This window comes from Bubalus bubalis, chromosome 16 (assembly GCF_019923935.1).
Source record: "Bubalus bubalis isolate 160015118507 breed Murrah chromosome 16, NDDB_SH_1, whole genome shotgun sequence".
NCBI lineage: Eukaryota > Metazoa > Chordata > Mammalia > Artiodactyla > Bovidae > Bubalus > Bubalus bubalis.
Window position 1 is genome coordinate 11224069 of NC_059172.1, and position 12603 is coordinate 11236671.

The 12603-nt window shown below is 50.3% G+C and overlaps 1 long non-coding RNA gene across 1 annotated transcript; it reads left to right on the forward strand.

Annotated features, from left to right (window-relative positions):
- The first annotated feature begins 8572 nt into the window (after positions 1 to 8572).
- On the forward strand, positions 8573 to 12119 carry LOC123464998. The gene is made up of 3 exons (XR_006640072.1): positions 8573 to 8741; positions 9652 to 9741; positions 11081 to 12119. It is a non-coding gene; the product is annotated as an uncharacterized LOC123464998 (long non-coding RNA).
- The last annotated feature ends 484 nt before the right edge of the window (positions 12120 to 12603 follow it).

Here is a 12603-nt window from a genome sequence, read left to right on the forward strand (position 1 = left end):
TTATTTAGGTAGTTCTCAGCACCAAGGACACCTTGCCTAGCTCCTGTCCATTTATTCAAAACCTCCCCCATTCTTCTCTGGTTCCTTGGCCTCTATTGTTCCCGCCCTTCTATCAAAGCACTTGTCTACAGCACTCATGTTGGTTCTTAACTTCATATAGGCACATTCCTTACGTATGTATCTCAAGAAGGACTTTCCCTATGAGATGTAAACTCCTTTCGATCAAGGACATTAGCTGGCATCCCCTTTGTTTTGTCCACACTGCGTGGCACTCAGTAGCCATTCAATTCTATTGACCACCCTCATACCTAATACAGTGAGTGCTGAGAGCCAATGGGCCTTCTCAAGAGCCATGAATAGAAAGGCAGTAGTCCAGATACACTGACACCTAAAGACACAGCCCAAGGGGACCCCTCTTCTTGTCTCCAAATGTCTTCCAGTCCCTGGCCATTCAGAAACGAAACCACTATGAACTGGACACACCTAGGTTTTGCCTTCTATAAAAGAACCATCCTGGGGAATTACCCTTGCTCTAGACAATATTATCCACATTCAAGAGACCAAACCAAACCACGGTTTTCTACGGGGAAACGGAAGTAGACCTGGGTCAGATGCAGGGCCCTCTCCCACTCTGGCACTTGCGGGCTTCCTGCATCTTGCTCCCAAGCTCTGGACCACATCATCCATTGCTTTTCCCTGAGACTGTGTACTTATTTGAGGGGCTTCCACTCGGAGCCACTCTCCCACCCCGTTTCACCGGCCCTTGGAACCAGCAAGCAGCAAGACACAAGTTTCAAGACGGCAACAAGGCTGCGCGGACTCTCTCAACACCTGACACCCGGCAGGAACATGGGTCACTTAAGGACACAGGCAAAGGCACAGATGATGGGCTTCCTTCTCCGTTGCTGTGGACACTCGAGTCGGTGCTTAGCCTGTCCTTGGCCTCCACTGCTGCCTGGTTCTCTCTAGATGCTTCCCCTGCCACTTCTGGGAGGGGTATGGGGCCCCGGGGAGTCAGCAAGGTCACCGACCCGGGAAGGAAGAAGATACCAGACTCTTGTCCTGTGGACTGAGCTCGATGCTCGGCACTGTATACAGCATGCCAGGGCACCTGACGCAACCGAGCCGTCAGTCTGGTGGTTGAGACCAACCCATGCGGTGATGCCTCGGCGTCGGCGCAGTGATGGAGGTCTAACAGGGCAGTGCACGCCCGCTCATTTCAAAACCTCATCTCCCTGCCCCTCCCAAGGCAAGCTTAGGTTTAAATCGGGGAACCATCTCTTCACTAAGAACCACCATACTCTGTCCTCTCTTACTCCTGAAACTCAGGGGTTTGGAGAGTAGGGATGGGAGATCTCCTTTCACAGAGTTCCACTCTCCTCCCCCAGATCCAGGCTAGCTGGTAGGTCAGCAACCCTGGCCTCCAGCTTCAGGACGGAGAGGGGCGCGCGGGTGCGGGGGCCGGGGGCAGGGGTGCGGCTGCAGAAGGCGCCGCCCGACCGCCCCCGCCGCCGCCGCGGCCTCCCTCCCACGCGTGGGCGCCGAGCTGCGGCGGGGGCGGCCGGGCGGAGCCAGCCGGTCACGCGGGCCGCACGCGGCGCTGCGCCGCGGGCACGTGAGGGGGCGGGGCCTGCGCCCAGGATCCCCTCTCGCGGCTGCTTGCGTAGGAGAGCGGCGCCCGCCCCTCCCGGCGCCGCCGCCCCCGCGCCGCTGCGCGCGCCGCCTCCGCCCAGAGAGCTCCCGCGCGGGGGCGGGCGGCGGAGCCGGGGGAGCGGGCGCCAGGCGACGAGGAGCTGGGGGCGGGGGAGGCAGGGGGATGGGCCAGGAAGGAGGTGCGGGGGGAGGGCTGGCGCCCGGGGCTGAACGACGGCCTCCCTCTGGGCAAGCCCCGTCCCCCAGTACCCCCAGAGTCTCTCCCGGACACTCGAGGGTTTTTTTTTTTTTTTTTCCCTAGGGTTGGGGCGAGGAGAAGCTGGGATGCGGAATTACAGCGGCGGGCGGGCTGGTGGCGGCGAGGGAGGCAGTTGGATGCGAGGACCCCCCCCCCCACCTCCATTTCCCAGCCCTTTCCCCCCATCCACCCACGCGCGCGTGCTCTCCCGGCGCTGATGATGTCCTGCCCGCTCCGCTGCTCTGGCTCAGCTCGTGACTCTGCTTCGTGCTGGCAAAATTCCGCAGCGTGCACTTGGGGGCGGGGGCGGGAAGGTTGGCTCCCAGCCTTAACCCCTTGAGCTGGCCACCCTCGGGCCTCCCCGACTGCCAGGCACCCCACTTACCTGCCCCCTCCCACACTAGGTCATTCCCACGCCCAGCACCCCCCGTGTCCCCAGCCATCCTGCAGGACCCTCCGCCCTGCACCTGCTTGCCCTCAATAGCATTGAAATCTCCCATCTCTTCCTGTGGGCGCCCCCTCCCCCGACCCCCACCTCTAGAGTCCGTATGGGTGCGGGCAACGGACGCGAGCAGGGTGACAGACTGTACACAGGGCGCCTTCGGTGTACACCCCGCTTCGAACAGGGCAGTGGAAAAATAAACAGGAGCTTCGCAGGAGGAGATGGAGCCTAAACACCAGCTCGTTTCACCCAAGCACGTGTCCGCCCCCGGGGTAAATATTGTGGTTTGCTTCCATTCAGCCCTCAAGAAGACGCATTCGCTGCCCCTGGTAACTGGGCAGCAAGGCCTGGCCCAGGTCTGTCTCCTCTGGGTTACTGTGCGTCTGACGCAGGAGCTGAGATAAGATGGTGTGTGTTGGATACACAAGTAGGGTGAGAAATAAATATTATGAAAAGCAAGAGATACTCAGAGATCAGACCCTGTGCTCTCCCAGTTGGAAATGCCCTGCACTGGAAGGTGTGGGCTTACTCAGAGGGCGGGACTGTGTGGGAGGTGTTTTTGCCCCTCCCCTCGCCAGAGGTTGATTCTGGATGCTACCCTTAAAAGACATTCGCTGGGCTGTCTCTTCCAGGTCGCAGTTGCCTGGGGCTGAAGTTTCACTAGGAGAGAGGCATCAAGCCAGGGGTTGAGATTCCAGGTCCCAGCCATAGCTGCTAAGAACTTGACCTGGATAGGTTTTTGAAAACTGCCTTGCCGACAAGCTCTATCAGCCCCCAAAGAGAAGTCTGAGTGGAAGGCTCAGCGTCCACTGCGCCCTCCTCTGCTCCAGCCTGCTAGGGTTGTTGAATCTGGTTGCCTTGGACATCAGAAACTTGAGAACGCCCTTCAGAAGGCCCTCTATCCTCCCGGTAAAGCTCCTCCGAATTCCTGTTACTCAGGATGGTAGTTTCGTACAGTTCAGCTGCAGCTTGTTCTTTGATTTAATTTTGTCACCTGCTATCACCTTGAAAACGGGGATTTATGTGCAAACATGCAAAAGGCCTCAGGAGAGGGCTTCATTCCTGGAGGAGGAAAGGGCAGTACGGAGCTTTAGGATCCTTTGACCATTTATTTACTCATGTTTCTTGGTGGCTTACTGTGTTCCACGCCTTGTGCAAGGCACTGGGGAAACCTAGTTAAAATGACACCGCCTCTGTCAGGAGTTTTGTGTCCATTGAGAAGACAGTAAATGATTTTATTACAGTGAAATAATTGATATAACTGGATTGCATATGATATGCAATGATAACATAGGGGATGCGGTTGCTGAAATCTGCCCTGGGAAGTGTATCTGTCAGCTTGGGCTACATTGAGCTGCAGTAACAAATGACTTCAGTGACTCAAGTAGCTAAAAACAAACAAGGTATTATTTATTTGCATGGCTGTCCATCAGAGGTCGCCTGTGGTTCTGCTTCATGTGCCCTTCATTCTGGAACCAAAGGTAAAAGTGCTGTCCCTGTGTGGGTCTGGCTGGTCTTAATAGCAGAGAGAAAAGAGAGATGGCAGAACCATGCAATGGCTTCTGCTCTCTGTTTAGTTGCTCAGTCATGTTTGACTTTTTGCGGCCCCATGGACTGCAGCATGCCAGGCTTCCCTGTCCATCACCAACTCCCAGAGCTTGCTCAAACTCATTCCATCGAGTCCGTGATGCCATCCAACCATCTCATTCTCTGTTGTCCCCTTCTCCTACCCCCTTCAATCTTGCCCAGGATCAGGGTCTTTTCCAGTGAGTCAGTTCTTCCCATCAAGTGGCCAAAGTATTGGAGCTTCAACTTCATCATCAGTCCTTCCAATGAATATTCAGGACTGATTTCCTTTAGGATGGACTGGTTGGATCTCTTTGCAGTCCAAGTTTTGACTCTCAAGAGTCTTCTCCACCACCACAGTTCAAAAGCATCAATTCTTCAGTGCTCAGCTTTCTTTATACTTTGACTCTCACATCCATACATGACTACTGGAAAAACCATAGCTCTAACTAGATGGACCTTTGCCAGTAATGTCTCTGCTTTTTAATATGCTGTCTAGATTTGTCATAGCTTTCCTTCCAAGGAGCTGCTGCTGCTGCTGCTGCTGCTGCTAAGTCGCTTCAGTCGTGTCCGACTCTGTGCAACCCCATAGACAGCAGCCCACCAGGCTCCCCCGTCCCTGGGATTCTCCAGGCAAGCGCACTGGAGTAGGTTGCCATTTCCTTCTCCAATGCATGAAAGTGAAGTCGCTCAGTTGTGTCTGAATCTTAGCAACCCCGCGGACGCAGCCCACCAGGCTCCTCCGTCCATGGGATTTTCCAGGCAAGAGTACTGGAGTGGGGTGCCATTGCCTTCTCTGCTTACAAGGAGCCAGCACCTTTTAATTTCATGGCTACACTCCCCATCTGCAGTGATTTTGGCAGAGAGAAAAGAGAGATGGCAGAGCCATGCAATGGCTTCTGCTCTAGAGTAGTATATAACACTCTCACTTATGCCGCACTGACCAAAGCAAGTCATGTGGGTCAGTCGGCCATAAATAGAGCAGGAAGTATAATCTTTCTACAGGGTCAGGCCAGTTGGGAGGGGTGGGGAATATATGGACCAAAAATACAATCTACCATGGCTTTCTGGAGGTGGTGATGCTTGAACTGATTGCAAAAGTAGATTAGAAATTGGGCAGGTAAGCAGACAAAGCAGGGGAGGGTATTCCTGTAGAGAGAACCTCATTGGCCACAGTCATGGAGACATGAAACTGCCTGGTCCAACAAGTTTGCCCCCTAAGTCTGCGTAGTGTGGTGCGGAATCCTTCTTCCACTGTCCCTTCACATGTATGGATCTCTTTTTAGGGGCTCGCCTCCAGCCCTGTTTCAAAGGGCTGTCACTAGGGGAAGGGTGCTGATTGGTTGTCATATGTCATCCCAGAGGAAATGGACCCAGGTTACCCTAAAAGACTCTGTTTTAAGCACTGGGAAAGTACTTTGGAAAGTCTTTTATAAGTACTGTAAAAGAAAACAACAGCAACAACAAATCAGCAAATTGCCATGAGATCCCTGATGCCTTGAAAGCTGAATAGTGATGAATCTGGGCGGCTGTGGCAATGTCAAGCCTTGTAAGAGTTCAGCCTTCGTTCATGGAGGAGTTTCAGGGTATGTCTCTAGATGGTTCTGAGAGTCACCCGAGTCTCTGCCACCCTTGCTGTGTCTCTTGGTAAGCCTGGTCAATAAAAGCCTCATTCCCACCTACTTCTTTCATTTTCTATCCTGATTTAGGTGTTAAAAGAGGAACAATGGTAAACCAAGATGTCTAGGTGGCAAATACATGTTATTGACGTGTAGAACAGTTAGTTAAACCTTTTGCAGTGGTTCTGCTCTTTCTTCCTGGTGCCTTAAATACCCGAAGGGCAGTGCTCATGGCCTGATGCTTCCCACCCCCCTGTATCCCCTAGAGCAGTATTTTCCTGAGGACCGGAGTCACCAAGGGAGATTCGTATCTGGGTTGGTTAGTTGGAAGGCAACTCTTCTAAACAGTCAGGAATATTTCAGTTGCAAGTGACTGAAAATTCAGCCTAGCTGGCTTAATCTAAAAAGGATTTTTTTTTTTTTTTTAGTTCATTTAACTGGAAAGTCCATAGGGCAGAGTCACCCTCAGCTGTGGCTTCATGTATGGGCTTAAAGCAGACATCTGGTTTCACTCTATCTCCCTGTGTGTGCTAAATCACTTCAGTCGTGTCTGACTCTCTACAACCATATGAACTATAGCCCACCAGGCTCCTCTGTCCATGGGATTCTCCAAGCAAGAATAGTAGAGTGGGATGCCATGCCCTCCAGGGGATCTTCCCCAGCCAGGAATATGTCTCCTGCATTGGCAGGAGTTTTACTACTGGTGCCACCTGGGAAGCCCTTCTCCATGTCTAGGTTCTGCTTTCTCCTTGGCTGGCTCTTTTCTCATATAGGCTCCTTCAGTCTAGTTGTAAGATGGCTCCAGACTTTCCAGCCTTGCACCTGCCTGGATACAAGTCCAGTGGGAAAGAACATCTGTACCTTTCCCAGCAATCGTGGCACAGGTATTTCCTGAACAAATTGTGGTTTGGGGACTGTGATGCTTCATTGATAAAAGGCCAAAGGTGTGTATATCATGGGTGAGTTTCCCCACTCAAAGCACAAGACTGAGAGATGGAGAGGAGATGGCTTACAGGAGGCATGAAAAGATGGTGACAAGAATAACAGGTGAGTGACAAAACCAGCAGATACTCAGGTCACTAATAGTCATCTGTGTCTGTCAGCTTTTGATACAATAATGCTGTATAACAAACCATCCCTAAACTCAGGGGCTTACGCTCTTTAGCATTAAGTTTTTTTCTCACTCATGCGTTTGTGAGGTGTTTGGGATGCAGGAGACCTGTGTTCAATCCCTTGGTCGGGAAGATGCCCTGGAGAAGGAAATGACAATCCACTTCAGTATTCTTGCCTGGGAAATCCCACGGACAGAGCCTGACAAGCTACAGCCCATGGGGTTGCAAGAGTCGGACGCGACTGAGCGACTAACACACACACACACGGGTCATTTCTGCTTCAGGCTGCAGGTTGACCAAGTTTGGCCCCAGGATGTGTCCTGGGTTCAGGTCTGGTCTATTTTCTCTCATCTTCCTGGGAACAAGGGCTTCCCTGGTGGCTTAGGTGGTAAAGTATTTGCCTGCAGTGCAGGAGATCTGGCTTTGATCCCTGGGTCGGAAAGATCCCCTGGAGAAGGGAATGGCAACCTACTCCAGTATTCTTGCCTGGAGAATTCCATGGACAGAGGAACCTGGCAGGCTATAGTCCATGGGGTCACAAGAGTTGGACATGACTTAATGACTAAACCACCACCTGGAAACAGGAGTCACTCAGGGTGTGTTCTCATGGTGAATGCCAGGAGCTCATGGGAGGGGCAGAAGCACCCCACCCCATGCCTTTTAAGAACCTTGACTCTGAACTGGTGTGCTATTAACTCTACCCGTGTTTGTTTCACCAGAACAAATGGGAAGGCCAAGTCCAACATCAGTGGAGCAGAGAAATATAATCCATTTTATCACAGTGTTGGAAAAAATGAGCTCAGCAATAGGATTAGAATGAGCTGCTCCAAATTTCCCAAACTGCATCCATCTACCATTATTCAAAATTGTCCCGTGTTCACATGGACATGCATGAAAAGTCCCTGCTGAGAAATTCCCACATCAGATTCTTTTGTCTCCCTAACTTCCCTTTCCCAAGGCCTTCGCCTTCAGTCCGACTCTAGATTTTCCTGCAACAACTACCTGTGATTCGCTTCACCTGTTTTCGAGGGTGTGGGGGCTGATCCAGGGGCTATGATGGGTGAGTGTCCTCCAGAACAGGTGAGTGCCCATCTGCCTGGAACATAGTGGAAAGAATTCTTGTTGTGAGTGGGAGATTGGATGAGAAGAGGTTGCTTCTTCAGCCATTTCCTACACTAAGATAGTCTGCTTCTGGGTATTCTGTGTGTGGGCTGCACCCCACAGGCCTGCAAGCTTGTGGTTGCTCAACCTCAAGACGGAAGAAAGAGCCCAGAGACAGTGACCGAGACATCAGTGGTTTATTAGACAGGGGGATCGTTCACGAAAGCTCCTGGAGCGACACTGCAGCATGTGTGGAGGACAGTGGGCAGGGCACAGCAGCAGCCTTCCCTACTTGGAGAGAAGGAGGCTACCATTTACAGGGGGATTGACATCAGGTGGGCTTGTGAATTACTGTGGACTAATTAAGTCCTATAATTAAGAGGATGGCATCCTCATGTGAGAGAAGCAGGGGCTGGTTGAGCAGGAGATGTTCAGAGAGCAAGAGAATAGCCATCTTGATTGGCATAACCATACACTGTATCAATTTTTGGCTCACGTAGTTATATTTTAGGATATGGGGTTTGATTTGTGAATCTTTGATCTCTTTGCTTCCAGTGTCCTCAGTCCGGGATCCATCAGGGCCTGAGACCACAGTAAGCTCAAATACCCAGATGATCATCGTTCTGCCTCCCATAGGGAAACCCATGAAGAAGAGAAACTGGAAGAAGGCAAGTTTCTCAGAAGCCGTATTTCTTGATAAAACTTGTCTTTGCTTCTGGATAGCTTCAGACAGAAGAGCCATCCAGAAACATTAGTCCCCTCCTTTCTTCCTTCCTTTCCTCTTTAAATGGATCTCCAAGAAAGCAAGCAAGCACAACTTTACATTCTGTATTCCAGTGATGCAAAGCCCTCACATTGGGAAGTTCTGCGTTGTGTCTAACTTGATTCTCCATGATTGAAGCCCATTATTTCTCCCTTCTCATCTTTCACATCTTTGCATATGGTGGAACCCATCTCTAATGCTGGTGTTATAGAGACCTGTTCATGATGTTCAAGTTCCAGAAGAAGGAGTTGGTATTGTTTTATTTCACATCAACAGACAATTAGTGAATGAGCGTGATCGTCCCTGTACAAGCGCTGCAGTGTTAAGAGCATCCCCTTTGGAGTCAGGTTGTCTGTGTTCCAGTCGTGGCTCTGCCACTTACTAGCTGTGTGACTTGGACACGTTATTTAGCATCATTTGTCCAGTTTCCCTGTCTGTAAAATGTGTTTGTAATAGTGTCTCTCACAGGGTTCTCCTGAGGGATAAGAGAATTAATACATATAGAGTGCTTAGAATAGTGTCCGGCGTATATGTGCTCAATAAATGTTGGCTATTATTATCCTCATTTTGAGATGTAAGATTTAGTTTCTGGAGGGAACTGGCACTAATGACCCTGGTGGGTAGCTGTTCTCTTAGTTAAGATGGGGAGGGAACATGGGTGGTTGTAGGAACACAGTGAGAGGAAGTTGCAAGGAGGTAAAGTTCTATTTAAGATCTTCCTGGGACTGCCCTGGCAGTCCAGTGGTTAAGACTCCACCTTCCAATGCAGGGGGTTGCAGGTTTGATCCCTGGTCGGGGAGATAAGATCCCACATGCTTCAGGGCCAAAAAAAAAAAAAAAAAAAGATTTTCCTAACAATTAGAAATGGCCAATAAATTAAGTAATGAGCTCCCCTGTCATCAGAGGCATTCAGGAAAATCCTGACTAGCCATCCAGGTAGATGGTATGTGAAATTCTCCTAGAATTGAAAGAACAGACTTTTCAAATGGGTAGTACGTTGGGCTGGATGGATCTTAACTACCAAGGTGTATTGTTTGGGCTACGAAGTTGTGTTGTTTTGTTTTTTTTTTTTAATTTCATTGAGTCCACAATGGATTGGGAGATTTTTTGTTTAAAAATTTAGATTTTCAGCTTGTTTGCTTGCTTGATTTTTGCAGAGTTGGAAGATCCGGCAACATTTAGTCGACAGTCTTGGATATCAGTAATGGAGCGGAGCTGTGTAGGAGCTGTGTACCTAAGATATGTAGGTATGCCTTACGCCCTCTTCTAGGGCCTCCTCTCTCATTTACGGGATGCACCTGATTCCTGTGTGTTTTTGAATTTACAACACGTGTTGGAGGAGGTCTGCCTAGTGCATGGGTGGGCTAGCTCGGAGGAGATCACCTTTAAGCTGACCTGATCCCAGGTGAACTCCCTCCGAATTCTGAGAGCCTTTGTTCTGGATGCAAATCTGACCCCCTGGCACAGCACCATCCATTAAGCGTGCCCTGCACACCTACTCCTTGCTCAGCCCTATGATTCATACTAGCATGCTAAACTGGCCTTCAATGGGTCCTATTTTAAATATGGAAAGGAGAACACTTGTTTTCTTTGTTCAATGTTCACTGAATACTTCTTACACCAGAAGTGTGTGGGTTTTTCCCCACCAAGCAGTTCTTCAACTCTTCAGACATCAGCTGGGTGCCCTACAATTCAAACTCAATTCTGACAATAACCGCCTGTAGCTAACATAGGCCCCACAGGTTAAGGGCTCAGTCCTGCAAGACCGCTCCCCGCTTCGGTGCCAGTCACCAAGTCCAGGTTGTCACCTGTGCTTCTCACCTTCTGGCTATAAATCAGAGGCTCCCATGACCCTTCCTTGTGTTTGATCATTTGTTAGAACATCTCACAGAGTTCAGGAAAACAGCTTACTTACGAGTGTGTGTATTAGTCTCTCAGTCGTATCCGACTCTTTGCGACCCCGTGAACTGTAGCCTGCCGGGCTCCTCTGTCTGTGGGATTCTCCAGGCAAGAATAGTGGAGTGGGTTGCCATTTCCTTCTCCAGGGGCTCTTCCCTGGTCTCCTGCATTACAGGCAGATTCTTTACTGTGTGAGCTACCAGGGAAGCCCTTACTTACTAGATAATTGGTTTATTATAAAAGGATATAACTTGGAACAGCCAGATAAAGAGATGCAAAGGGCAAAATGTGTGTGTGTGTGTTCGGGGGGCGATGTGGAGCTTCCAGGCCTTTCCGTATGATCATGCCATCCAAGATGGCTGTTCTCTTGCCCTCTGTACATCCCTTGCCAACCAGTGCCTGCTTCGCCTATACCCTATTTACATGACTGACCTTCCTACATATTTGCCCCACCCCCACCCCAGCTAGTGATTGTTCTAACCTGACATCATAGTTGAGCCCACCTGACATCACTTTGCCCTATAACTGGTTACCTCCCCCTCCCTCTGGGGAGTGAAGGCTGCTCACCTGGCCTGCCCAGCGATGTTTTCCACGCACGGTGGGGTGTTGTTCCGGGACATCACTTCAGACAGGTAGGATCCCCCATTGACATCTCTGTTGCTGACTCTGGACTCTTTGGTCTTTAAGCTGGGCAAGTCCAGGCCTTGTAGACCTGTGGGGTGCAGTCCAACAACTGGCGGAGCAGCCAGGAGACCGAGGAAACCCCCGAGAGCGCCGAGATGTTGGAAAACAAGGACGGGGAATGGAAAGTTGCAGGGGCTGAAAGGTCCCGGGGTAGCCATCCCCTCGTATGCGGGGCCCTGTGGTGGCTGTCCTTGAGGGATGGGGGCCACCAAGAGAGTGAAGTCCCTGGTGTGGTACCACAGTGAGTCTTGTTACCAGGTTGGCTTTTATCTTGGGTGTGTGCGAGTGCCTTGTCCACGAATGCAAGTCCTGTTCTCTTTTTCTGGTTTTGACCTTTATCAAAGGGTCCTAGTTGTTTGAATGCTGATTCATGTTTTTCTGAAGGTGAGGCAAGTGAATGTGCCAACCTGATGTCATTGCCCCTATAACTGGTAACCTACGTACCCTCCTTCCCGGCCAGGAGTGAAAACTGCCTCCTGGCACAGAGGGGCGTTGCTCCAGGACTTTGCTTCAGCCGTGTAAGATCCCTCATCCATTAAATCATTGATGTCTCTGTCACTGACTCCAGGCTTTTTGTTTGGACTTGAGGTTGGGCAAGTACAGGCCCTGAAGGCCTATGGGGTATAGCCGGACCGTTCCCCTGGCTCACCACCCTCCCAGCACTTCTACATATTCTGCCACCTGGAGGCACCCAGGACCCCAAACTATCGCTTATGTATGGAGCCTTCATTACTTAGGCATGGTTGATCAAATCATTGGCCATTCATGATTAACTCAACCTCAAGCCCTTCTCCTTTCCTTGGAGGTCAGGTCAGGGGCTGAAAGTTCCAGCCCTCTAAAACGTTGGTCCCCCTGGCAACCAGCTGCCATCCTAAGGGGTTTTCCAATAGTCACCTCATTAACAAACTCAGGTGTGGTTTATAGGGATTAGTGATGAATAACAAAAGATGGTCCTTTCCCCTTTAATTCTCTTTTGCTGCTACTGCTAAGTCGCTTCAGTCGTGTCCGACTCTGTGCGACCCCACAGACGGCAGCCCACCAGGCTCCTCCGTCCCTGGGGTGCTCCAGGCAAGAACACTGGAGTGGGTTGCCATTTCCTTCTCCAATGCATGAAAGGGAAAAGGGAAAGTGATACGACTCTTAGCGACCCCATGGACTGCAGCCTACTAGACTGCTCCGTCCATGGGATTTTCCAGGCAAGAGTACTGGAGTGGGGTGCCAGTGCCTTCTCTTTTAGGGAATTCCAAATGTTTTAGGAGCTATGTGTTAGAAGACCAAATATTTATTTCTTACTATAAATCACAATAATCACAAGTACATATTTGACATTTTGTAGTAAAAGATACATAAATTGATTATTTTAACTATGTTTAATATTTTAACAATTTATCAGCATTAAGAACATCCATGGCATCTGGTCCCATTACTTCATGGCAAATAGATGGGGAAACAGTGGAAACAGTGTCAGACTTTATTTTTTGTGGCTCCAAAATCACTGCAGATGGTGACTGCAGCCATGAAATTAA